Source organism: Lepidochelys kempii, chromosome 19 (assembly GCF_965140285.1).
Source record: "Lepidochelys kempii isolate rLepKem1 chromosome 19, rLepKem1.hap1, whole genome shotgun sequence".
Lineage (NCBI taxonomy): Eukaryota > Metazoa > Chordata > Testudines > Cheloniidae > Lepidochelys > Lepidochelys kempii.
The window spans coordinates 9,182,965-9,210,869 of NC_136398.1; the positions used below are offsets into that span (position 1 = coordinate 9,182,965).

General features: G+C 45.7%; 1 long non-coding RNA gene across 2 annotated transcripts; it reads left to right on the forward strand.

Moving 5' to 3' along the window:
• Positions 1-27,607, forward strand: LOC140900504 (uncharacterized). 2 transcript variants are annotated; one of them, XR_012155646.1, is made up of 4 exons: positions 1-249; positions 2,498-2,577; positions 21,990-22,253; positions 26,222-27,607. It is a non-coding gene; the product is annotated as an uncharacterized LOC140900504 (long non-coding RNA). The 2 variants fall into 2 exon arrangements; XR_012155645.2 differs by having other exon boundaries at positions 21,990-27,607.
• Positions 27,608-27,905: the final 298 nt, after the last annotated feature.

Genomic DNA, 27,905 nt, shown 5'->3' on the forward strand with positions numbered 1-27,905 from the left:
GATAAGCCAGCTAGCCCCATGCACAGTCTAATGCTTGGTGCAGTCTGCTAAGTGTTTAGAGATGAGGGAGCTTGTCTGTAGTGAAGATGAGACATTCCTTATCCTTCTCCTTCTGCTACTGCTGAAGTGATCGTTCGGCTTTAAGTGCCTGGGACAGCTGTGCTTCTGAAGTGCTGGCTTTGTCACTGTGAGCTGGAGCGAACGGTACAGAGGGCTTAATGACTTGATGCATCCTGCAGATGTTGGCAGGTATGAACAAGGAAGCTAAGTATACATGGATCTTCAATCTCTTGCCACAGAGCTCCTGTGTAGGTAAAAAAACCTGCAGACAGCCCGAGCTGGACTGTAGGTAGCCGACTTCTTTAGCTGCTGGCATAACCTTGTCTGACTCTGACAAAGTGCCCTGTACTTACGATCGTCTAAATCTATTGTGTTTCGCTAGGTCCAGCCCCCCCACAATGTTAAATAAGTAATGGCCAGCCTTTTGTGTGTCTGCAACACTGAGTCCAGCTCTCTGGAAAAACTGGCTGACTTAAAATACTCTGAAAGAAAAGGGCAAAAAATTATATCTGTATCCCCATGGGTATGGAACAGCTACGGACTTAAACGCCTCGTCCCCAAGCCAAAGGAGCGGGGAGATGGCAGGAGCCTACATGCCAGTTTCTCTATGAATGTGGATTGCCAGCAATACTCATTGCCATTGCCTCTGAGAAATGGGCTCTTGCCAAAAGGCCTCTGGGCTGGCAGAATGGAGAGGTGCTGATGAAACAAGTTTTAGCTTTTTTGGGGGGGGGGTGGGGGGTGCACAATAGTCTTCCAGTTCAAGCACTGGATGAGGAACTGGCAGGGGAGCAGGAATATTCAGGGTCCTCTCCCAGCTCTGCCACAGACTGTGATATCTTTGAGCAAATGTATCAAAAGCTGCTGTCTCAACTTCCCCATCCATAAAATGGGTCTGATGCATCCTTTGTCACGTTTAGATTGTGAGGAGAAGGCTTCTTCCCAGGCGCATATACAGTGCCTAACACAAGGGGGGACCCCATCTCATTTACAGCCCAGCACACCATGAATACCGTGGTATTGCCTATAAATGATCGGGGTGTGGCTCTTTAGTAGGAATTGCCAATCTGGGCAGCGCCCCCACATTGGGCTGTAGCTGCCAAACTGCTCCCGTGAGAGTGCTCCTCGCAGAAGGAGTGTCTCCGGAAAGGAATATGAGCAGCTTTAGCCGAAGGAGGCACCTCATTGCCAACAGTGTGCAGGGGATTGTCCAAAGAAAGACAGGGCCCTCTTCAGAGGGGGGCTGCTTGCCCCTTTCTGAAAATGGAGGGGCCTTTCAAGGATCACAAATTGGGTAGAATACGAGGTCCTATCGGACATCTTGGCTGGGGAGGGGGGTGTTTGCAGAGTGGCTCATCCAATCTTTTGAGTTGGTCTTGATTAGACACCCAGGCCACATGGTGTTCTGCTCACTGGGTAGATGAGTGTGAGGCTTACAAATTGGCTTGCTGGTGAGAATGTGTCTCTTTAAAAATCTGTTTGGAAGGTGACAACATCAAGCAAATTTAGTCTATTTGCTCAGCTGCTGGATTGTTGTCTCTTGTAGCATGAGCTTGGTGTGTGTCCCTGGCAGCCAGGGTTGGGAGGCGAGTGGGTGGAAGGGAGGAGGGAAAGTGTGGGCTGTCCTCGGGGACCTGGGAGGCGAGGGGGAGGTGGCTGCTGGAGAGGAGGGAGAGCAATGGAGGACAGGAGGTGGGGAGATGCTGTTGAAGGCCTCTGATGGCCCATAGTGATGGTAGTAAAGCTCCTTCCCGGTCTTCCACTCAAACAGCCTGTAACTCTGTCTACAGCTGAGGATAATGTTAGTGCTTGAAGTGGGTGGGAGGGTATCCAAAGGGGTCACAGACCTGACCCGAAAACAACTTTATGCAACCCAGGATGCTCTTCAAGTGCTGTCTTGCGAAAGCTGCTGCTCCCAGAATATGATAGGACCACCCTCCCCCGCCCAAAACCCCACTTTTTTCAGATCACTAAGCACTGGGTAGGGCTATACCTTGCTGTCTAGGAGGAAGCATGGTCTACTGCCTCAGCCACAGAACCGTGACATCTGGGTTCTCTTCCCAGATCTGCCACAACCTCAGTTTCCCCATCTGTATAATGGGAGTAATACCAACCTCACAGAAGCCGTGAGAGACAATTCATGGATGTCAGTCAAGTGCTTTGTGATCCTTTGATGGCAGGTGTCACAGACGGGCGTAAAGTTGTCTTGTTCGTGATCAGAGCTTTTAGCATTGCAGCTGCTCGGTCTTAAGCTTTAATCCGCCGCACCCCCCCTTCCTGGCGTGCTAAAAGCTGGCGTGAATTTGTAAATTCACGCTATGGTTGAGGTGAGAGCTGCAGGCTATGGTGATCTGATCCAGACCATATGTTTTTAAAAACTACAAATGAAAAGAGCAACATTTAATCTGAGCTCCTGAGAAGTGTATTTTCTTTATAGCTAGCCCTGGAGTGTCTGGAACATAGCTGCCCTTCAAGGTGTTTTTCGGAGAGGAGCGGTTGTGTGCTCTGCTTTACGAGGTAGGTCATTTCCTTCCCTGCGCGTGCTTCACAATGTGTGTGCTTCGTGACAGGGTGTGGGGTAGTGTAGGCAGTGGGGGACTTGGGTTGAGTACTGATCTATTCTGTTACGTTCCACCTTTGCGTGACCTGAGGTCTGCAACCATAGTAAGCTGCCAGACCCCACTGATAGGCCCTCGCTTCTTGGAGCCAGTGGGAACTGAACTGGGAAAAATGCTTTCCAAAGGCTATGCTTGCTGACAGATTCCTACCTGGATCAGAGAAAGGGGGAGTCCCACGAGAAACTAACCATGGGTCAGCAAGCAACTGCTGACGTGACCTTTTTTTTTCCCAAGAGTGTGTCTTTTGAATGCCATCCAAGCTCCAGCACTTAACCGTGTGAGAAGGTATTGCAGGAGGAGACCCTAGGAAAAAAACAGCATTAGCAATCTGCTTTTCCAAAGCTTCTCTTGGCAGGTGACACTAAAACTGCATATGTTCTAGAGAGATAGTTAAAGGCTTCTTCCCCTCCTGGCTTCAGCTGTAAGAGGAAAAATCCCCTGTGTTAAGTCCATACAGAACTGTATATGCCCTCCACTCAAAGCAACTGAGCCATCTTCCTGTGAGTGTCTCCATCTTAAAAATTATCGGGAATTTACTGATGGGTTTTTTCCCCTACAAAATCTTTTGCCATAAGATTTTTTTTTCGTTCATCCAAATTTGGGGTGTGGCGGAATGTCGTGGTTTGTTTTTTTAGCAACCAAAAACTTAAAAAAAAACAAAACAAAAAACCTTGAGTACTTTTGACAACCAAAGCTTTACTTCTGATGAAATTCCCAAGGGGTTGAGTGTGGAGGCTTCCTGTTTTTCTATTGAGGGGGAAAATTTAAATTGGCTCTCCTCCACCTGCCTCTGTTCTCTCTGGCTCCAGTTCGTCTTTCATTTTTGCCAATGTAACTGAGCTGCATTTCCATCAAACTCTCTATTCAGAGTAGCATCTCCTAGGTGCTAGATGTCTTTCAAATACTCAAGCGTCCCTGCTCCAAAGAGCTGCCAGCCTGGGAATAAACAGATACAGGGCAGTTAGCAGAAGGAGAACAGCCAACTCTACAAATCAGTCTGATTCACTGTAAACCGCATGGCAGAAGGAAGGTGTGACTGGGTATATCAGACTGAGGCCCCCTGCTGGAGGCCTCGTGTCCCTTGCCACACACTGCCCCAAAAAAGGGCAGTGAAGAGTCCTCCAAGCTGCCTAGAGTGCCTGTGTGGGACACCTCCAATCGGAGCCCAGCAGCCTAGTATAAGAAGAGCTGCAGGGCGGAAGTTCAGTTCCTTGCTGGAGATGTAGGAGCCTGGATGGTGTGTGGCTGGCTGATGGAGCTGCAGAATCTCCGACAGGGGAAGTGGCCCAGGGGATTAGGGAAGCTGTGTGATGCAGTTACAGGGATGTGGCAGATGGCTGATATCTACAGGGTCCCTGGGCTGGGACCCAGAGTAGGGGGCAGGCCTGGGTCCCTGACATTGGCCACTGGGGGGAAGTGGCCTGAACATTGAGGCACCCCAGAGAGGGACCTGAACTATAGTGGCCCAGCTGGAGAACTGTAGCCAGAAAGCCCAAAAGGGCAAACGCATTGTCACCAGGGAGGAGCCCTGAGGGCACTGCTCTATCCCGGAGCAGGGACAAACAGCGTGCAGGCACTCGCACTTGGTCAAGGGGGGCACTCACGAGAGGTGAGTGCGCCCCGTTACAGAAGGTCTTCAATGCTGTCCCGGTAGGAACCTTGGGAATTCTGTTTTGCGGTTCTTGCCACGTCCTCATTGCTGTAATGTCTGAGCACCTTCCCGTTGGTCATGAAGCAACATGACTAACATCTGCCCTGTGTGGCTTGCTCTGGGGAGAGGAGATGAAACAGAAGAATTGTATGGGAAGTTTAGCCTTTTTTTGGATAGGATGATTTTATTTATTTATTTTTTGAAGGGAGGTTGTGTCTGTCTGTCTTTAGAAGGAAGGTAGAATTGTGCCTTGCGGTTGAAGTGGAAGGTAGGAATGAGCTTCGTGAGGACATGCCACACATAGGGGATCACATGGAGGTGGTAGGGGTCAAGGCTAGGAAGTTGCAGGGGTGCAAATGAGAATTGGCCTCTTGCTTCCTCTCGCAAATCAGCCAGGTGTTTGGAGGCCCTTCCCCGTTTATCAGAAGTGAGTAGATGCGACTTATGACAGGAGGGTCTGTCTTTAATATTGCATTACTTTATTTAGTACCTCTCCTCTAAGGTTCTGGGGAAGGGTAATGGAGAACCGCAACAAACCTTCCCTTTTCCCCACACCCCGTACAAAATACCCCCATCCCCCACCGTTCTACAAGGAAATCGGTGGCACTGGTAATTGGCGTGAGGATGACATATTAGGCTTGGAAAAGGAAGAGACGCCGTCCAACTATTAAAAGCTGGAGAAAGAGGGACGCCTTGTGAGAGACCACTTTGTGAACGGAGCCCAGCGGGAGCTAGAAGGTACCTGGCAACAAGAGTGGGAATGGACATGCATGCCCAAGGGAACACATGCGCAAGTAGACCATTGTGTGTTACTAAAGAAAAGGGACTGTTAAAGTACCAGCATCTGGGGGGGTGGGTGAGAAATAGTGAGCTAAAGCTGGAGTTCTTGCTTGTACTCTGGCCCCAGTTCTCCTCTCTCACCGGTATACATTGAGAGCAGCTCCATAGACAAGGGTGTTACATTAGTGTGGGTGGAGAAGTGGGCCCTTTGTTCTTGCACAGATTCTCTCTGCAGTCAAGGTCTGTTTAATAGAGCAAGGGTCTCAGGCTTTGTCCTGCTGACTTTCTTTTTCCTCTTCTTCCCACTGCATGTACCCTGCCTTCCCCAGTCTCCTGAAAGTTTGAAGGCTTGAAACCGGTTTTATGAAGTGAGGCTTCTTTGCTAATTCAGATTCAAGTTCGATGTCAGATACTAAAATTGGTGGGAAGGAGCACTCTGTTCTTGGCTCTAGGTAATACTTGTTGACCAGAGGGTTACTAATCTTTATGGCGCAAGTAATTATGATAGCAGGTTCACCAGTAAGAATCTGTAGGAGACTAACAAGATATACTTGCTCCTTTCATTGAGCAGAAGGAGAGCTAGGATGACAGCCTAGGAAAAGGACTTTTCTAAGTGACCAGGTGAAGCATTCTGGGCAAGAATAGCTGCTTGCTTCAAGGAGATGGGCAGGGGAAAGCTTAGGAAAGAACCCAGCTGGATTCCATTTCTTATCTACCCTGTGTCTGGTCAACTGCACCCTCAGGGCAACGCTTGCAGAAGTAGCTATTTGACTTTTGGGGAGCCCAACTTCAGACCTCCATGCCTGATTTCTGTCCCTTCCTCAGTATGGTGTATTTAAAATTGTAAGCAATCACTTTGAACTTCAGGGTTTGTTTGGTGGTTTTTTTCCCCCATTGATCCAGCTTGCAGGCTATGTAGGGAAGCATGATCTGGGCCTAGCAGCAGTCTGTGAAGAGTCAGCAGAGAGTAAGATGGGGTGAGTTGTGCATTAGGGAGCAACCTGTTTTGCCTCTCCCTGTTTTGAAGTTCTAGCACTTTATCTCCTGAAATTCAGAATAACTTATCTTGCGACCTTCCAGCAAGAGTAGTTTAGGGTTTTTTTTAAACTTCTATTTGTGTAGGCTCTGAACATAGTGCCCCCATGGGGTGCTGAGCCTCCAACACCCAGAATTCCTGGAAGTCAAGCTCTAGGAGTCTCCAGTTGGATACCCAAGATTAGAGGCCACGTTTGAAAACCTGACCTTTTTTTTTTGGCCCTTTATAACCTTTGGCCTTTTAAGGGAAAGCTTAGTCACTTAAAAGAAACATCCCTGGAGCAGGAGAGAGGTAGAATGTTTGAAGTCTCTTGTACAAACTGGTAGCTGTGGTGGGATTTTTAAAAAGCCTAAACTCTTCCCCTTGCATTCAGTGAGAGAAGAGTTAGGCTGATGCTAAGTACTTCTGAAAATCCCCTGTTTGCTGTCTTGCTCTTTCATTTTTTTTTCTTCTTTCTCCTCTTTCCCCCCTCTCCCCCCCCGGGCTGCTCATGCCAACCACACACAGATTTTAGGGATTGTTGTTAAGGTTTGGACCAAAGTCATTCTACACACACGAAGAATCATAAGCTGGTCAAGCTGCTGCTGTCCACGTGCAGGACAGAAAGGCGCAGCTTACTGAGAACTGCAGGGAAGCCAAAATTGCAGATACGGGGTGGGGAAGGGCACATGGAGCTCTCCTGCGGTGTATTAAACCAAGCACCATTTACAGCCTTGGCTGGAAGATGGAAGCAGAGCCTTGTGTTCCGTTCAGGTTCTTATGCCTTACTCATTGCCACGGTATTTGAGTCCTGTTGGGAAAGCTCTTGGAGATTCCTGTGGTTACATAAGCTAGTGTCTGTAAGACCCAATGTGCATGTTTCATGTCAAATTGGCGACTGCTCTAGTCTCAGGAAGAAGACTTGTTCCTTCCCTCTTTCCCCCCTGGTAATAGTGATTTTAGGCTAATTCTAATTAACTTTGTGTGACTGCATCAGAATCTTTGGGGTGGTTTCCCTCCTCCACAGAAGGAGGAAAGAGATCAGCAAAGATCCAGGCTCAGAAACGTTAACCTGAGGAAGTACTGATGTTAAGCATGCTTGCTAACGCTTGTAATTTATCACTTATCTGGCCGTTATCCACTCCTTGTGAAAGGTGGAAGAAAAGTGGTGATGAAGGATCTGATTCAAATTCAACAAGCTCATTGGAAAGGCTCCTATTGACTGCAGTGGGCTTTGGCTCAAGCTAGCTGGAGAGCCGGTGTAAGGAGCATCATCAGCTGTAGCTTGGCTATGCTGGGCAGGTACCTTGCGTTCAGGTACAGAAGCAGGTTTCCTGGCCAAACTCTCTTTTTCTAACCAGGCACCTACTCAAAAGCCTCAACGCAGCATCTGTTTGCAGCTCTGACCCCCATCCCTCTTTCCTCGCAGGGGGACCAGATCAAGGAAGGCAAAACAGTTACTGTTAGCTAGTGCTGCTTTGACAAGTCTGAGTGTCTTCAGCAAATGTCTCTTCACCGCCTGGTAAGATGTGTTAATTGAGAGAGAGGCAGGTGTAGTGCTATGCATACCTGGCCTTAGTGACAGGACTGACCAGCCATTTCAGCCAGGTTGCTACTATGTTATAGGGTTTAAAAAAAAAAGAAAAAAAAAGTAATGTTTCTTTTAAACAGTGACCGAGGAACTGGCATGTGTTGGCCAAGAAATTGTCTTGTGTCCTTCAAATTAGAATGTAGAGGGCAGTGTTCCCCCTCCCTTCCCCCCCAAACTCTTGACATCTGACTCCCCTGCTCTGTGGTGGTAAAGGCCTAATCTGTGGTCCACTCTACAGTCTGCTCTGAACAACTTTTCACAATATATTTCCTCTCCTTTCTTTCAGGCTGTCCTGTAGGGTGATCGTGTTCAGTGTTTAAAGTTAGTGTTGGCATCTGATCACACCCATGGAAATGGATGGATCAGTTCACACCTCTCTGATATTTATTTCAGGCATTCTGCATGTTCAGGCGGCTATCTCTGCGTTGGGTACACCCAGGTCACATTTACAAGATTTTCTTTGCAAAGATAACAGCTAGAGCCTCATGCTTCTGATGAAAGTTGAGACTCCGAAGGAGACTTAAGAGGCTAGTTCGCACCTCCCCAGTTTGGCCTTTGCCCCTAATCCTCTTTAGGAAGTGATGGGCTTTCCTAAAGGGATAACACTGCAACTCAGTGCCAACTGGTTTTACAATGCTAGCTGCAGATCGAGTTTCTGACTTGGCTTGCCATGGTCACATTCATGGTAAATCCACTTCCAGCAACGATCCTCGCTTCCCACTAATGATTATGCTGCTTTCCAAAAAGTAATTCCAGCTACACTTTTGTACCTCCCTGTCCCCATCTGAATCCTTCAATGACAGCCCCACACTTGCTGCCCACTGGGGACTTGGTTTAAATACACCCCCCCCTTGCCCCTTTTAGTGGCATGAATTTTAATTTGACGTCCTGAGAGTTAAGTCTTTGGCCTCCTGATTACATGCCCATTTGTATGAGCTTTAGGTCTAATTAATGTAATAAAATGTGTGAAAGTATTAAATCTCTTCAGCCTGGGCAATTTTATCCCTGACAGTAACAAATAAAGCAGTTATGTCTCTGGCTTTTTTTATTATTGTGCTAGCTTTTTTGTTACTGGAAATTTAAATTATAATGGAATGTGTCACTTTTCTAAAAAATGTACCCATAGCAACAAGAACATCTACATTATTACAGGCTGATCACTTCCCTACAAGAGTGGCATCACATGCTTTTCAGAAACAGTCCTACAGGTGTGGGTTTTTAATAGGTTTTCCCCCTTTTTTTGCAAAACTGTGTATACAGAGTTTTTCTCCAGCAGCATGCTGCCTTTAGAAAAACCTACACTTAACTGCCACCATCTTTGTTAGCCAGAATGATTTTTCAGGCATGATCTTGCAATCTTCAATGGTGAAGTGTAACCCTTACTTGTGCAAGTAAACCCCTATAGGTTACCCTAGTGTAAAGCTGGAATAACTCCCTTGAAGACAGTGGATTTGCACTGATGTAACGGAGATTAGAGTCTGGCTTGCTGTCTCCACTTGGATTACTATATAGGAGTAAGGATACCTAGCTTGTACATCCGATGAAGTGAGCTGTAGCTCACGAAAGCTTATGCTCAAATAAATTGGTTAGTTTCTAAGGTGCCACAAGGACTCCTTTTCTTTTTGTGGATACAGACTAACACGGCTGCTACTCTGAAACAGAGCTGAGTAATTTTTTTTTTCCAATTTTGGGGGCCCCCAAATGGGAATGAGAGATGCAGATTTAAGGCAAATTGAAACCAATTCAAAAAAGTATCAAATTTAAAAAAAACCCTCAAAGTCGATGGATATTTTTTTTAAATTTTCATTCAGCTATTTTCAGGTGCCTTTTCCCTACTTTGCCAAATTTGAAAACAAAATGTGGCTTTGAAACAAAAGGTCAAAATAAAACATTGTGGGGTTTTTTTGTGGTTTTTTTTTTTTAAATGTTGGCTGAAACTAAGAGTTGAATTTGACCCCAATTCACAAATGGCTTTGGAGCCCTGAATTTTTTTTTAATTTTTTTTTTTGGTGGCGAAACTTCTTATGCGTATTGTCTGATCCTGCCTTTAGGGGCACTCTAAGAAGCAATCTTTTTCTGTTTCTTTTTAAAAAAGTTCTTTTAAGACATCTTCCTCAGAAACCAGCTTCAATGGATGGCTGTCATTTTGAAATCCAATCAGTTTAAAAAAAAAAAAAGTCTGTCTCAAAGTCTCCCTGCTAATTTTTGTACTGTTACAATCAGTTTCATATTCTCTTAAAAAAAAAAAATTCTCTCCTCCTTACTGTAAAAAAAAAAGAAAAAAAAAAAACACCTACAAAAACCAAAGTGCTGTCAAATGTATGACATAAAGACCCTAGAGGGAAAAGGGAGATGTTTTCCTCTTATCTCTTTCGCTTGTAAGGACTCATAAGTGCTCCCTGTATTACTAGTAGGTTGGAAATGTTCAGACGCAAAGGGATGATTTTTCAAAAATAGTTGAGAGTCCCTTTGAACCACATTCAGTTCCTGTATTGTAACTGAAATGACAGTAATAAAGGATTTATAGGCACTGTTAGATAGTTTAGGTTAAGAAAGCAGGTTTAATAAATCTACTTGCGCATAGTAAGGAGACCTTAACCAAACCTATAGCATATTTAATACCAGAGGTTTCTACTTGTCCCCCTGGGGTTCCTGTATCTTCCCCAGTGTTGTGAAGTGTGCATTACACTAATTGTCTACTGCATTCAACTTCTACCCCATGATGGCTGCATTTCAGAGGTGATGTTTGTACTGACTATTTGCAAATTGCTGGGGAATGAGCGGTGCTTTATAAATATTACTTATGGCTCAAGTCTTGCAGAACAAAATCTCGTTCAGGGAGAAGTGACTGTCGTTCAGCAAGGTCAACGCGAAACATGATCTTCAAAGTGCAAGGGAAGTGGGCTCTTTTTGTAAAGGTTTGAGTAATTTATTGCACCAATAGAAAAGTGTGGCCAGGGCACCTAAGGTTTCAAGGGTGCCGTTTTCATGGATGAAGCTTTCAGTTTTAGTGTGGTTATAGTTACTGATGTCTGTACGCATGCTGTTATGGGAACAATGTGTATTCTGTCAGTGATTTTCTGATCAAGCGTGTTCAGTTTGCAACTGAAAGGAAGCAAAGTCATGTGGGAGGGTGATTGACAAGGAAGAAGGGTATGAATGACACAACCCTGCCAGACCTGCAGATCAGGCTGGGATCTGGAAGTCCCTCTGTTTCCTTTATGGCTCACCTAGCATCACCTTTTAATAAAGATTCTAAAATGGGGACTTGTAATTTTGTTGAAGATGCATGAGCCAGAAAATAATCCAGCTCATTCTCTCTTGGTTTTATTAACTCTACAGGCTCGTATTGCATGTAAAATAGCTTTCAAAAGTAAGCACACAGAATAAAAAACACTGGGAGCAGATCATGAAATGATACAAGAAATGGTATGCAAGTAGGCGTTAGCCTCCCTCTAATGATCAGTGTTAAAAGTAGAGTATATTACGCATTTTTGTTAAGGTGTTCCTCTTTTGACTAAGAGCCACACCTTCCTATGAGATTCAGCCACTCAGATAATTAATAAATAAGATACATTGCTATCTCTACAGCTGGTAGTTACTCTGTCACTTAAGCTGAATGTCCTTGGATCTTTCCTTTGGTGCCTTGTTGCACCGCCTCAAAGCTCTGCTCATGGTTGGGGGCGGAAACCCCACTCCTGTGGGCTGGGGTGCAAGACCACAACTGATCTATTCCCCCCTCCTTTGCTACTCAGACAAGAGTGCTACTTGCCCTTTACCGTACATGGGCAATCCGTGTTGCCACACAGCGGAAAATGTCATTACAGAATGGAATCCTGGGTGGGAAAGAGAATCTAACGCACTCGGTGAAGTCAGGCATCCATTCCTGCACCTGCTTCCTTGTCCGCTTGAGCATAGATCCTGGACGAGGCTTAACGGACTACTCGGGTGCATCCAGGTTTGCTGCAGTCCTGCACGGGCTTGGCCTGGCTTCTTCTTCGACCTGTGCCTCTGAGCATCATCGCAGATCGTAACTCATGGTAGACGGGTGCCCATCCTGACAGCTGGAGGGCTGACGGCAACCCTAGCCTCCCTTAATGCAGAGGGCATCCTCTAGTTATGGAGCTTGGATATCAAGCTCCGCTGTCTGCATACGAGAGAGCTTCTGTACCTGTGATGGGCTTCTTTAAGAGTGTGTGATTTTAATTTATTAAAAATGCAGTTTGTTTATTGAATGAGTAGGTTATAGGAACATGCCATGAGCATGACGCTTGTAACACACAGCAGCACCGCTCTACCATTTAAGCCAAGAAGTGAAGGACAAAGGCAGTGTAAATAAGCAGAATATGATTATCTGCATTTGACTAGGGGTAAAGATAAGCCTTCTCTTGAAAGGCAGTGTGGTCGAGTGAACGGAGCACAGGACTGGGACCTAGGAGGTCTGGGTTCTAATTCTGGCTTTGCCACTTGCTCACCGTGCCATGTTGGACAAGACACTTCCCTGCTCTGTGCCCCCATTTGTAAAATATGGATGAGACTGACATCCTTTGTAAAGTGTTTTTAAATATCAATAAGAGCAAGGCATTCATTAATAATGAATACCAGCATTATTACTATTGGGACAGAGCTGGGAAATTCCATGCAATCTTGAATAGGTTTTGCATCTGAGTTAAGAGGCAGCTTCGATGGTGCAGTGTCCTCTACCAATGTAGTGAGCCAGCAGCTCGGTACTAACTCTAGGGAAGAATGACGTGTGTTGAATCACTTGCTGCTTCAAGGTCTCCCATCTAAAGATTGACCTCGGTTTCTGTAGCTTCGCTTGCACAGGATCACCTGTACAAACTACTCCTTCAAGTTTTCAAGTGCCTTGGCTGAATAATGCCATGCAAGTCGATGATATGATTATTCTAAGGGAAGCTAGAGTAATCTGGTTGAGATCGTGAGATACAAAGGAACCACTGTGGGCTCAAAGAAATCGACCCAGTTACATGTGTTTCCAATTCTCTTTGTACATCTTGTACAAGGAAGTGCAATGTTGCTGGGCTCAAAATCAGGTGGTTTTAATCCTGTACCTGACCCGGAAGCAGCAGATGATTGAGGCAGCTGTAAACAAGTTAGGAGTATTGCTTATTCACAGCAAAAGCCAGCGTAAGAAACATATGTTTTCCATCTGGCTAGCCAACAGCCTGCGGAAACTCTAGATGCCTATTGCATGATGCTGGTGACTGCAGCCGTCACTTGAGCTTCCTTAATGCAGACCCAGAGCATCATAAAATTGCCTAAATCATACCTCTGTCTGTGTTTTGCCATCAGTGCGGCACAGATGTATGAGACATCTGGGAAAGGGTTAATCTGTATAATCCTCTGCCTCCACAAACAGCTGTGATTGGCAACAAGGATTTGCTCTGACTATGTAATCATTGTAATTTGTTACTCTCCTTAGAGTGGGCGGGGTGGAGTCCTGGACCTCTGGTTCCACAAAAACTTTTCCTTCTACCGCTTGCTCCTGCAGTTTTAATTAAGTGCAGTTCAGTCAATCTCTTACAAGTGATTTTTTTTTTTTTTAATGAACTCACTTTCAGATTCTTATTCCAAGCACCGTATTGCATCATGGCCTTTTGGGAGCTGATGAGAGTCCTGGGAGCATCTTAACTTCAAGCAATGTGAACAAAGTCACAAATTCCCTGTGGTTTCTAATAAATGCTGCTTTACAATTGGAATCTGAATATTGAACTAGTATTATGCCACGGGGCTTATGCTTTACCTGCATTTCTAAAACGCTCTTGGCAGTTGTTAATAATAATAATAATAATAATTAATGCAACTGTAAGGGTAGTTTGTGGCTGTGTAATGAGAATAGATTTTAAGGCCAGCTGGGAACCTAAGTGCATAGCACAGAGAGCCTCCCCAGCAATTTGTGCATCAAGCCCATAGCTTCTGCTTGAGCTACAGAAATCTTCTATTGAAGGCAAATCCACCACATCCTGGAGCCAAATGCTGTGTGCCTGTGGCAAAATGCGCCTTGTCTCACAAGGTTTGAGGTTCAAAGCTGGGCACAGGTCCAGCTCAGTGAGTAGGCCCTAGGATGGATTCTCCACACACTAGAATTATAGGAGATTTTCTCTTTACCCCTAAGTCTACATTCGGCATGCAACCAGCCATTTGCACCAGTGTGCTTTCTTCTACTGCTGTCCCTACTCCCAGCAATGCCTGTCTGAGCACAGGAGTTCTTCTTTGGTCTCTCAAAACTTCTGATTCCAGAACTGGAGTCACTTTATGGGCTAAAAAGGTAGAAGCCTCAGGTTGGGGGAGATTTATAAAGCGCATGGTTGGCCTTCCTTACCTACCTTTACGGGGCATTCAAGGCCACCAGAAGTTGTCTTTGGCAAGTACTTGCTGGGACTTGCAGCTTTCTAAAGGGCTCTTCCAATCTATGTTTTGAGAGGCTACTGGATGCTGCTACTTTGGCCATGTCTACACTACAAAGTTAAGTTGACTTCATGTAAGTTGACATCGAGCCACCAATTTTTAAGCAAGTCGATCTTGCATGTCTACACTACGCTCATTGTGGCAGCAGAGTGCATCCTCGCTAGCAGGGCTTGTATCGACACATGGAGCACTGCAGTCTGGGTAGCTATCACACAGTGAATGTAGCCAAGTAGGATTTTGGATTGGGCTTGCAATGCCCTATGGGACTAAAACATTAGTTTGTGCAATTCATATCCAGGGGCGGAGGGGAAGCTGTGCATATCTCCCTCCACATTGAGGGAGGGGGAAAATTTTTATGAGCTTGCCCTGTACAGATCTTTCTATACAGTGCAAGACCATATTATTTGGGGTTTGTACCCCAAAGGAGGTGTGCATGTGAGTGCTGGCTATTCCCCTAGCTAAGTCCTCCCACACAAAGCTGAGTTCAGTCTGTGTCTACAGCTGGGTGTGGCCTTACCTGTCTGTGTGCTAGAGAAGGCTTGAGAGCCTAGCACAGCAAGAACAGGGTGAGGAAACCCAGGCTGGTGGAAAGGGCGGGCTCAGTGGGACCCAGCACATCAGGTGGAACCCCAGCAGGGGGGTTCACCCCATCACAGTGTGGTTGTGTGACCCAGAGTTCACCAAACAGGGGGCGGATTACTTGTTGAATTGTTTTGAGGTTTAAGGGCTAGCATTGAAAATCCCCCCGTTTCCCCGAGGTGACCACATGCAATATCACTCTCCCAAGGGTAACAGAGGCAGCAAAAGAGCAGATGCTGCAAGCATCTGGGTACACACCTGGTCCTTCTGCTGCAGTGCTGTGTGCTACCATGATACCAGCTGTGTTAATACTGGAGTGGCATGGGAAAGCGTCTTAAGTGCTGGACAAAATAAGGCAGCCCTTCCCAGAAACCTTGTGCAAAGGATTGCAGAGTGTACATCCATGAAAGCTTCCTAGAGATCTCCATGGAGGATTCCTGGGCCATCCCCGTGCACATAAACAGTCTTTTTCGGCGAGCACCCTCTGCGTAGCCGGAGTGGCCACCGATACCCACTGCACCCACTTCTTTGTTCAGATTAAACATAAAAAAATAATAGCATGTAACCCCTAAGACACGGGCAGCCGGTGACCCAGCCACTGGGGGAGGCTAGCCCCTGGCCCCTCCCCTTCTGCCTGAGGCCCCGCCCCTTCCCATCTGCTCCCCTCCCCTGCAGGAGCCCAGCACCCCCACCATGGCCCCCCGTGCCGGGGGGGGGGCAAGGTCTCAGCAGCGCCCCCAGCCCCCAGGCGGCGGAGCAGCATGGCTGCAGTGCTCCCAGCAATTTATGGGCCTGGCGGCCAGCCCTAGAGCACCAGGTGGTGTGGCTGCAGAGCCCCCCGCTCCGGTGCTCCCGGTGGCGCAGTCAGAGCGCCAGGCGGGCAACGCAGCACCAGCGCGGCCGGCTTAAGCCAGGGCAGAGCACTGGCAGGAAACTGCAGGAGGAGGAGGCCTGGCCGGGGGGCAGAGCATGGGCGGGGCCACGCTAGGATGTTTGGGGAGGCACAGCCTCCCCCTGCCTACGATACTCGCCGCCCATGCCCTAAGGTTTGATTGGAAAGGTGTACTCAACAGAGGTGCTTTCCCTGGCATCGCCCTCCGCCGCCAGCTAGCCCTGTGAAGGGATGGGCTCCAGGCTTGGAAACCGTTCTTGGCTGTCGGGGAGAACGGATCCTCCGCTTGCCTGCCTCACATTTTCCTCCTCCTCCTCATCAACAATGTCCTCCTCACTGTTGCTCCAGGTCGCCCGGGGCTCCGGGGAGGTATCCAAGGAGCGTTTTGAGGTAGTGGTGGGATCGCCGCAGAGAATTGCCTGCAGCGCCTCATAAAAGCGGCATGTCTCTGGGGCAGACCGTTCAGCTCCTTTGTCTTCTGGTACGCTTGCCGAAGCTCCTTTATTTTCATACGGCACTGCTGCGTGTCCCTGCTGTAGCCCTTCTCCCCCATGCTCCGCGCCATCCTGGGATAGATGTCAGCGTCCACCACCTCCTGTGTACTTCATGCTGGAGCACATTTGTGGCCTTGAGTCTCCGTGATCAGCTGTACTGGCCAGTACTCCAAGCTGATCAAACAGGAAATTAACATTCAAAAGTTCCCGGGGCTTTAACAGGGGAGTGGCTGTTTCCTGTGTACCTGGCTGACGTGCTGTGGAATTGAAAGCGCTCTCTAGAGCGGTCACAGTGGAGCACTGTGGGGCAACTTCCTGGAGGCCAATTCAGTTGAATTACACAACACAGTGTCTACACTATCCCCACGTTGACCCATGGATGTCGAATCAAGCGCTACGCCTCTCACAGAGGTAGAGTACTGACGTCGACTTTACAGGCCATTTAAGTCGGTGGAAGGGACTCGGTAGTGTAGAAACAAACATTATTAGGTCGACTTAACGTGGCTTATGTCGACCTACATTTTTAGTGTAGACTAGGCCTTAGAGTCTGCAGGTGCAGATGCTACTTACCACTGGTGTAGGTTGTTGAAAGGGCAGCAGTGGACAGCTAAACTGTGAGGTCCTTTACCACGTGTGTTGAATATCGATGGTGTGCAGCCTACCTACACTCAGTCACTGTGTCCCACAACCCTTGAGGATTATCTTGGATGCTGGAGCTCACGTCAAAGTGATAGCTGGAAAAACATTTGGCAAATTGACGCAGACACAAAGCAACAACCTTCCAAGATCCTGATGCTGCAGGAGCTTCTGTTGGTGGTTGGAGCCTTTTACATCTTGTTCTTCACAGTGATCTTCTATGTGAGGCTCAACTTTTCCATCACCGAGGATCCAGCTGCTGAAGCTAGGATGAAGGTGGCCTGCATAACAGTGCAAGTTCTCACCTTGGTGAACAAGAGACTGGGCCTGTATCGCCACTTTGATGAAGTGGTGAGTAAGTACAAGCAGTCACGGGACATCTCCACTCTAAACAGTGGCAAGAAGACCTTGGAGACTGAGCATAAGGCCCTGACCAATGAAGTAGCCTCTCTGCAGTCCAAGCTGAAGACAGAAGACTTCAGAGTTAAAGTGGTGGGAGTGGGGAGAAACGTGAGTTGAGATTAAAGGCTGTTGAGTGGACATGCTCTGGAAAAAAAAAAAAAGATCGAAGTAGGTGAGGTTGCTTTTCCTCTACTAACAGGCAGTAAAATGGTCAACGACACCCTGCTTTCAGTGCTAACTAGCCCCTGTGAAGAGCCTCAAGCAGCCTGTGCAGCCAGGTATGTACAATGTGTTTTGTGTCCTGGCTAGAACTCCATTGATTTTTAAAGAAAGCCAGGGAGGATAATACGTTGCAGCTTTTTCTCTTTTCTTTTTCTTAGCTAGACTGAATGGAACTGTCATTGTGTATGGGGTCAGTTTTGATTATAATTCTATGTTTGTAATCTGCTTCAGTTCAGGTTTTCTGTTTTACAGCCTGGCAATCTAGCCTGAGCCTCTGTTATAAAGCCTCCACCCCTCTTTAATCAGTGTGCAGCATGCATGAATGATGCAGCCCAGTAGATGACTGGTTTTAAAAATATATTCCATCACCCATCAGTTTTAAGCATAGACCTATTAAGTGTGTCTTCTCAATTGCCTGGCCACTAGTTCTGGCTGTAATATATATATATAATATAAAATCCCCAGCCTTATACAGTTTTATTCGGGTTCTAACAAGGGAATTATTTGGACTAAGCAGGGATCTTTGGAAGTTTTTTTTCCCCCTGCATCATTCTGTTTATAAATTTTGGGTGGGGATGGGAAAGGGAAATGTCCTATGAAGTTTAATTGGTTACATCTGTCAAGCTATGCAAGCTTTACGCATTCCATGGGACTTTTTATGTACTGGGTGTGATGTTGCAGCTGGAGATTCCTGCGAGGGAAAAGAGTTTTACTGTTTTATAGCACCTTGCTTTTGAAGATCTACATATTAGCCCCATTTCCCAGAGGCACAGAGCAGTTGAATCATAGAATCATAGAATATCAGCGTTGGAAGGGACCTCAGGAGATCATCTAGTCCAACCCCCTGCTCAAAGCAGGACCAATCCCCAAATGATGGACTCAAGGTCATGTATCGAGTCAGTGGCAGCCCCGGGAGCTAGAACCCTAAACGCCTGACTCCAGTCGCCAACTCTCACCGTTCGTACACACCATGTATAGGAATTGGGGAGTATCCCATTAAAAACAGCATGTAAGCCCTTTGGTGGCACTCTGTCTTTGTTGAGAACTTTTTCAGAGCAGGAGTGTGTGTAAGTAGCTAGACTCTGTGTATTATGTCTAGTTACTAAGCACAGTTATTTAACCCTGCAGTGTAAAGAGCAAACGACACAACGGTGCATAGGGATGTGTAACAACAATGGAGTAAGAGTAATTGGAGCCTGGAGTGATCCATCAACGCTTTGCCCAGCCCCAACTCCAATACAGTCTTCCTCCAGCCCAGTACTCCTCCTCAGCCAGCCCTGCCAAGGGTTCTTCCTCCTTCCTCACTGGACTGCTTGAGCTTCTGCCTACGAGTACCTTATGAATAGGCTCCCGCGGCACATTCTGTTTTCAGTTACTCCAGATTTGCACCCGTGTAACTGAGAGCAGCTTTTGGCCTTTGTTTTCTTGTGGTTAATGGAATCATAGAATCATAAAATCTCAGGGTTGGAAGGGACCCCTGAAGGTCATCTAGTCCAACCCCCTGCTCGAAGCAGGACCAATTCCCAGTTAAATCATCCCAGCCAGTGCTTTGTCAAGCCTGACCTTAAAAACCTCTAAGGAAGGAGATTCTACCACCTCCCTAGGTAACACATTCCAGTGTTTCACCACCCTCTTAGTGAAAAAGTTTTTCCTAATATCCAATCTAAACCTCCCCCACTGCAACTTGAGACCATTACTCCTCGTTCTGTCATCTGCTACCATTGAGAACAGTCTAGAGCCATCCTCTTTGGAACCCCCTTTCAGGTAGTTGAAAGCAGCTATCAAATCCCCCCTCATTCTTCTCTTCTGCAGGCTAAACAATCCCAGCTCCCTCAGCCTCTCCTCATAAGTCATGTGTTCTAGACCCCTAATCATTTTTGTTGCCCTTCGCTGGACTCTCTCCAATTTATCCACATCCTTCTTGTAGTGTGGGGCCCAAAACTGGACACAGTACTCCAGATGAGGCCTCACCAATGTCGAATAGAGGGGAACGATCACGTCCCTCGATCTGCTCGCTATGCCCCTAATTATACATCCCAAAATGCCATTGGCCTTCTTGGCAACAAGGGCACACTGCTGACTCATATCCAGCTTCTCGTCCACTGTCACCCCTAGGTCCTTTTCCGCAGAACTGCTGCCTAGCCATTCGGTCCCTAGTCTGTAGCTGTGCATTGGATTCTTCCATCCTAAGTGCAGGACCCTGCACTTATCCTTATTGAACCTCATCAGATTTCTTTTGGCCCAATCCTCCAATTTGTCTAGGTCCTTCTGTATCCTATCCCTCTCCTCCAGCGTATCTACCACTCCTCCCAGTTTAGTATCATCCGCAAATTTGCTGAGAGTGCAATCCACACCATCCTCCAGATCATTTATGAAGATATTGAACAAAACCGGCCCCAGGACTGACCCTTGGGGCACTCCACTTGATACCGGCTGCCAACTAGACATGGAGCCATTGATCACTACCCGTTGAGCCCGACAATCTAGCCAGCTTTCTACCCACCTTATAGTGCATTCATCCAGCCCATACTTCCTTAACTTGCTGACAAGAATACTGTGGGAGACCGTGTCAAAAGCTTTGCTAAAGTCAAGATACAATACATCCACTGCTTTCTCTTCATCCACAGAACCAGTAATCTCATCATAAAAGGCAATTAGATTAGTCAGGCATGACCTTCCCTTGGTGAATCCATGCTGGCTGTTCCTGATCACTTTCCTCTCATGCAAGTGCTTCAGGATGGATTCTTTGAGGACCTGCTCCATGATTTTTCCAGGGACTGAGGTGAGGCTGACTGGCCTGTAGTTCCCAGGATCCTCCTTCTTCCCTTTTTTAAAGATTGGCACTACATTAGCCTTTTTCCAGTCATCCGGGACTTCCCCCGTTCGCCACGAGTTTTCAAAGATAATGGCCAATGGCTCTGCAATCACAGCCGCCAATTCCTTCAGCACTCTCGGATGCAACTCGTCCGGCCCCATGGACTTGTGCACGTCCAGCTTTTCTAAATAGTCCCTAACCACCTCTATCTCCACAGAGGGCTGGCCATCTCTTCCCCATTTTGTGATGCCCAGCGCAGCAGTCTGGGAGCTGACCTTGTTAGTGAAGACAGAGGCAAAAAAAGCATTGAGTACATTAGCTTTTTCCACATCCTCTGTCACTAGGTTGCCTCCCTCATTCAGTAAGGGGCCCACACTTTCCTTGGCTTTCTTCTTGTTGCCAACATACCTGAAGAAACCCTTCTTGTTACTCTTGACATCTCTTGCTAGCTGCAGCTCCAGGTGCGATTTGGCCCTCCTGATATCATTCCTACATGCCCGAGCAATATTTTTATACTCTTCCCTGGTCATATGTCCAACCTTCCACTTCTTGTAAGCTTCTTTTTTATGTTTAAGATCCGCTAGGATTTCACCATTAAGCCAAGCTGGTCGCCTGCCATATTTACTATTCTTTCGACTCATCGGAATGGTTTGTCCCTGTAACCTCAACAGGGATTCCTTGAAATACAGCCAGCTCTCCTGGACTCCTTTCCCCTTCAAGTTAGTCCACCAGGGGATCCTGGCCATCCGTTCCCTGAGGGAGTCGAAGTCTGCTTTCCTGAAGTCCAGGGTCCGTATCCTGCTGCTTACCTTTCTTCCCTGCGTCAGGATCCTGAACTCAACCAACTCATGGATTTAGAACAAGGTTCAGTTTGGAGATTGTGGGGGTATAAGTTAAGTGTGTGTGGTAGTCGTTTATTATACATCTTTCTGTTGCTTTTTCTCTATATCCCTTTTCCCTTACGTTGCCTTGGTGAGCAAAGTACACTTATTTACCCAGCCACTGAATGCCAGATCAGTGCAGCATGTGCAATTCTCCCACTTAAACCTATTTAAATGCGTGTACATATTTGTGTTGCCACTGAATGTGGCCCAGAGACATCCCTGAGTGTTTGCACCCACTCACTCCAGTCTGCATTTGTCCCTAGATATAATAATCCGAAGAATTACTTTGCTCACCATTGGAGTGCAGCCACCTCTGGGGTGAAACATGGCCGCTGTTCACCAGTATGCAGCAATGCTGCCGCTATTCATGACAGGAAGCGAAAAATCCCATACCCACCTGAAACGATAGAAGGACTTGAGTACAGTTGGCAGACTATAATTAGCTGAGTTGGAATTTGGCCAGCACATTGGGACTGACACCTCTACAAAGACTAAAAAGAGTTGACTACAAAATAAAAACATCCCCTGTATTTTGAATATGCAGATGTATTTATTTATTTATTACTAGAAAAAAAGAGGATTTTCATATCAGCCTGTGGAGATATGGAAATAAAGATATTATTTTTCTTGTATTGCTTTGGCTTATGCTTCACCCTGATCATTTTAAATCTGAAGTAATGTCTCTTCTTGATGCTAATGATCTGATACAGGAACTCACACTCTGGAAATGTGAGTTCCACAGTGTATCTATTTTACTGTATTGCTTAATGTCTGTACAGGGGAAAGAGTAATTCCCTCAATTGGCAAAGCAACACATAGCAAAGAGCTTTGACAACTTTTACTCTCCTCTGTAGGGAAAAGAAATATATTTAGCTGGCGAAACATCTGCCCTACTCCCCTTATCTGTTTTTTCCCCCTCAGGCTTTTCTGGCCTCACTGAAACAACTTTGAATTCTGCTTACACTGGAAATCTCTGGTTCAAGTGCTTGTCCTACTTCACTCTACAACATCCATGCAAAACATCTGAAGCATTTACTCTAATCGATACTCTGGCAGTTTGAGATCACTAAAAGAAAGAGGCTGCGATCAGCTGAGCTGTGAAATACTCTGGAACTGTATATTAATCTTAATATAATTGCCCAAAGGGCACCGGCTGACCTGCATTGCCCTGCAGCAGAAGTTACGGTAAAGTTGACAAATGATTTTAACAGAGCTTTAGTGGTCACCTGAGGACAGTCAGTATATAGCACTCTACTCTGCTATTTTAACTGCAATGTAGGGTTTAAATGACTTAACTCTTTTTGGAAATGCTGCTTTTTCCCTAAGACATACTCTGGAATGGAAATATTAAGTCATCCCTCTTGATTGCCCCAAGGTACCTTGATTTCTTTTGGCATATATCATAGCAGTCGAGTTCAAAGCCATTAAGATTTAAGGGAAATGAGCTTTGCAATTGAAGGGGAAAAAACATCTTTTTCTCTGGAAGATGGATCCCTTTGCATTGCAAAGGGGAGAGTTCAGTGAGGACGATGATCTCTCATTTACAGTGTGTAGCGCTTTTCATCCCAGGTTAGTGCAACCCTCAACACCCCCTTTGGAGCTGGTTCAATGTTCCTTTACTCCACTCAGGTGGCACAAAGGGATATTAGAAGGGGCTGAAGTTGGCTTCATTGGACTTGCTCCTGAGTTATGGCACTGTGAGATTAAAATCAGGTACATAGCTAGTAACACCAACTTCTTAGGGACAAGGGAAGGTGACCAGATAGCAAGTATGAAAAAGCGGGACTTTTTGGGGGGGGGGGGGGGAATAGTTGCCTATATAGGACAAAGCCCCTAATAGTGGGATGGTCTGGATAATATTGGGATGCCTAGTCACCCTAGGAGAGGGAGACTAATCCTGGTCCCCCTAAATGGCATTTTAACATTAACACTAGGAAGACACAGATTTGACCCAAGGTTTTCAGATTTTACCGTGTCATGCTGAAAAACCAAGACTGGCTGTGCTGAAAAGTATGTAGAAACATAAGAATGGGCACACTGGGTGAGACCAACGGTCCATCTCGCCCAGTATCCTGTCTTCTGACAGTGGCTGGTGCCAGATGCTTCAGAGGGAATGAACAGAACATAGCAATTATGGAATGATCCATCCCAGTGTTCAGTCCCAGCTTCTAGCAGTCAGCGGTTTAGGGTCACCCAGAGCATGGAGTTCCGTGCCTGACTACCTTGGCTAATAGATATTGATAGACCTATCCTCCATGAACAAATTCTTTTTTGAACTCAGTTAGACTTTTGGCCTTCACAACATCCCCTGGCAACAAGTCCTCGGGTTGACTGTGTGTTGTGTGAAAAAGTACTTCCTTATGTTTTAATTCTGCTGCCTGTTAATTTCACTGGGTGACCCTTGGTTCTTGTGTTTATGTTATGTAAAGGGGTAAATAACACTTACTTTCTCTGTACCATTCAAGAATTTATAGACCTCTCAAACTCTTTCATGTCCATACAGAGACCTGCCACTTCCTCTGATTTCAGCTGGAATCGTGGGTGCTCAGCACTTCCAAAAAATCAAATGCAGGGTGTATGAAATGGGACCGCCCCAAAAGTGCAGCATCCAAATTCACCAGTCGCTTCTAAAAACGTTGGCCTTAGTGATGAAAAATCTTGCAGTCTACTGTATTTCTTGGAGAGAAAGAAGTAATGCCATTTCAGTTATTTCCTCCATGCAATTTCCCCTGTTATGTTCCAGGTTTTGCACAACTTCTGCATTGTTGTTTTATATTCCTCTGGCAAGGGACAATTTGGAGCTGCTGAGACCCAGCCTTTCATCATATTGAAGCAAGGCTCCTCTTGTTACGAAAGCTCTTTATCTGATTTCTCCAAAACCAGAATTTTGTAGAAGAGGAACAGATTTTTATCTCAGCTGTTGAATGACTTTTTTTCCTTTTGCTTATGAAATTGATAAGCCAACTCAGGGATGCAGGAACAATTTGTATAGTGGGGGTGCTGAGAGCCATTGAACCAAACTGTAAACCCTGTATATGATGGAAACCACTTCAAACCAGGGGGTACAACAGCACCCCTAGTTCCAGCACCTATGAGCCCACTTGAGAGAGACAGGGGGGAGGGGTTGTTTTGTTTTTTGTTTCCTTTTATATCATGAAAATGTCTATCTGTTCTGCTAGCAGAAAATGGCAATTTAAATTTTTAGTGAGGCTTGTACTGTATATCCCTGGACTTCAGTCTAAATTCAGACTATGGATCTCTTCTGTGTACTAGAGGTAGAGTGCAAACATGTTAGCTCATGATGGTGCTGTGACGCTCTCCTCAGGGCAGCCCAGAAACTTAAGCCATTGTTACCTCTCTGCCTTAGCAAGATTGAGCTCCCTGCCACACTCATCTGTCCACTTTACCAGCAAACGCCTTGAGACTTTGCCAGTCTAAACCTTGCCTTGCAGGTAACAATCAGTGAACCCCAGTTCACAAGTTCTCCAGAGATGTCTCTCTGTAGTGTCCAGTCCCTCTCACTGTGACACTCACAGAAATTATTAAATTAGCTGCCTCCAAAGAGACACCGTGTACACCAGTGTGTCAGGTTATTTGGGGACTCACTCTATACTTCAATATAAGAGCACTAAGGTGGTTTATAGTAAAACTAAGAATACATTTATTAATAAAGAACAGAGATGTAAGTGATACTAAGCACGAGAAAATGAAACAGGCCTTGTTACAAACAAAACAAGGTGCTTTCTAGTGACTAAAACTTCGTTTTAGCAAGTTATGAACTTTCTATGCTTTCTAGTGACTAAAAAGTAATTTTAGCAAGTTATGAACTTTGCCTAAGCAGTTTTCTCACTTACATCAGGTTCTCAGCATCTCTAGCCCTCCAGGTTAAAGGGTCCAATGTTCACAGAATCAGAAGGTGCCAAACCCTTTGTTCCATAGGTGATGGATAACTAGAATGTCTTTTTGCTCCCCTTACATTTCCTCAAAGTCCATTGTCTTTGCCTCAGGAGTCAGGATGAATTCCTGTGGGTGCGGATTCTGTCCCCCAGTGTGCTCAGTTGTTAACGTGACTGCTTTATTTACCTTATATGTAAATGTACTTTCATTGCCTTCCACCTGTATTCAAGTCAGTTATCCAGGTAAAGCCACAATCCTTTTCTAGGGCAGACTTGAATTTTTCACTGCCTCCAAAACACATTTTAAGAACATATTCCCAGCACATATATATAATTCTTTATACACAATCCATATATCCATCACACAATGATATTCCTGACCAGTGTGCTACCAGTTTATATATACCGCACACGATACGTTTTGGAGACATATTATGATAATAGAACCTTGGGATTAGTGAGTGTGTCAGTCCTAATATGAGTTACAGTACAGGGCGTCCTCTGCAGTGGGCATTAAGGGACTCTTAGGGTCACAGATACTCCTTAATTCACAGGTTCTGGTCTCAGATATGCTGCTTTCTGTTCTGTGAGTTGTCAAGCTTTTAGACCCACTGGGCAAGATCCTCAGCAATGAAGATGCACTGATTTACATCAACTGAGGATCTAGCCCATTGATTTTCCCCTCTCTGCACATACAGCAAAACATGTATTTCCTAGTTTAGAGGGCTTGTATTTCAGGTTAAGAATAAGCACAAAGAAACAATGAATATAAGGTACCTATGGGAGGAGAGCGAACACAGTGACTCACTCTGTAATATTCTTTAATAAAATACGACCTCATGGCTCCTCATGACTGGCAAAATGCTGTAGGAATGTAAAGAGCCATAGAGACAATACCAAGTTATAACAGTTATATAACTACATACGAACCAAAGGAATGTCCAGTATATTTGTTGTAAGGGCCAGTTCTTTGGTTGGGAAGCTGCCTCAGGGCTCTAAATGCCAACTGTATTTCAATAACTTTGTTGGCATGACTATGTATCCTCCATTGCCAAAGTCAATGCATCAAATATCCATCCAGGTGCCTTCTACTCTCAGTGACTATAAGCTTTCAGGGCTTGTCTTTCTAGTGAAACAGAGTGATCTTTCTCCTTCCCAGGGTGTCTGGATCTCAGTATTGTGGAAAGCTTTGGCTATGGTTTGCATATACACCAGTCTGTCTAAATGTGTTGATTTCTTTATCCAATTCCCAATCAGATCAAATTATGGACTCTGTCTGAGGTGTCTGTGGGCTGGCCTGGAAGGTCTATATGCCTCATCTAGGCCTCTACACAAATATAGCCTTTCTACATTGTGTGGGAAGAAAAAGGCACATTGGAGCTTCATGAAGGAGAAGACAGGTAAATGGATATGGTCCCCTCTGCAGTGGCTGGGCTACAGGAGAAAGGGAACATGAACTGGGAAGAGCATAGAAGCTGGAGAACAGTATGAGCCCATAATTCCCAGCAGGCACTCAGCATCTCAGAAGATCAGGCCCCAAAAGCTGAACCACAATGAAGTAGGCTAAACGCCAACATAAAGAGACAGAAATCTTTTAACACTGCACTGAAAAATGGCACCTCTTTCTGTCAGCCATGGACTGTCCTTTTGGAGGCAAAGGATTTCTTTTAAAGTGGCATTTCTGCCTGTTCTTTGTTGTCGTTACCTCTACATTGCAATTAATATCTGCACACTAGGTGTCTGGTTTACAGAGAGTTTTAAGTATATGCTTAAATCTAGTATCCCTTCCTTCCAATTGAAACAGGATTGTTTTGACAATACCAACAACAATACAACTAAAATTGTCTGACAGCATTACAACTCCTTTATTCCATCTGCCTTCTATAGCCTCTTCTTGCTGTTGTGTCTAGAAATTATAGGTTTTTAGGAGTTCTAAAACAGAGAGAGGACTTATTGTCTGCAAACCGGAATGATAGTCCAGCACAAGAAATGTATCCTAACTGCTCCTGCAGCTAAGAGGGAAGTGCTTTCTAGAGTGAGAGAAAAATTCAGTCTTCTTTAAAAGATAGGCTGGAGGCTGTACAAATAAACTTAATTATCGTGCCAAACTGTTTTGCCGTGAGTACTATCCATCGCACTCTAGTTTTCCTTCTATAACTGTAGATATTAAATTCTATTTTTCTTATGGCCATAAAAGAGTCATTTTCTTTAAATTATTACTTCCAGTCCTGATAAAAATAAAAATTATAATCTAGCTGGACCCCATCTTTACAATAATTTTCTGCCTTATAACTCCTTCAATGCCTATTTCTCAAGTTTAGGCTGACTATGCCTTGATTGAATTATGGCTCTGTACAGAGGCTGGGTTCTCTGCGTTCGTACATGTGCTAAATTGTTTTAGAAATGTAATTAAACACCTTGAAGGCAGTGCTCTGTCTGGAAAAACAAAAACACCAAGCAGCATATCTTAATTTAACCTAATTTAAAAAAAGAAGAACTTTTCAACTTCTCTGGTGTTATTGTTGTATAAAATGGAGAACTAAATATGTCACATCAGGTTTGTGTTGTGTTTTGTTGCCTTTTCTGATGTTCCCAAATCATCAAGCAAAGGTGTCCAACTTTTTCAGCTGAAGGGGCAGACAAAAAAAGGCCAATGGGCCACAATTGCTACATTAGGGCACTTTCTGCTGTTTCATTCCCTTTGCAGCTTTCAGGCTGCAAGAAAAGGAGGGGAAACCATCCACAAGTCCCTTCTTGGGAATGATCTTGGGGGAGCCAGCTACACCTCCCAACCTGAGGTGGGTGGTTAGTGCATGGAGGAGGTGTGGCTGGAGTACACAGGGCTCTGGCTATTCTCCTGCTGGTGCATGGACCACCGGGGACTGTTGCCAACTAGCAACTCTAGATCAGTGCCCAGGCTGGGCTGGAGCACAAAATGAAG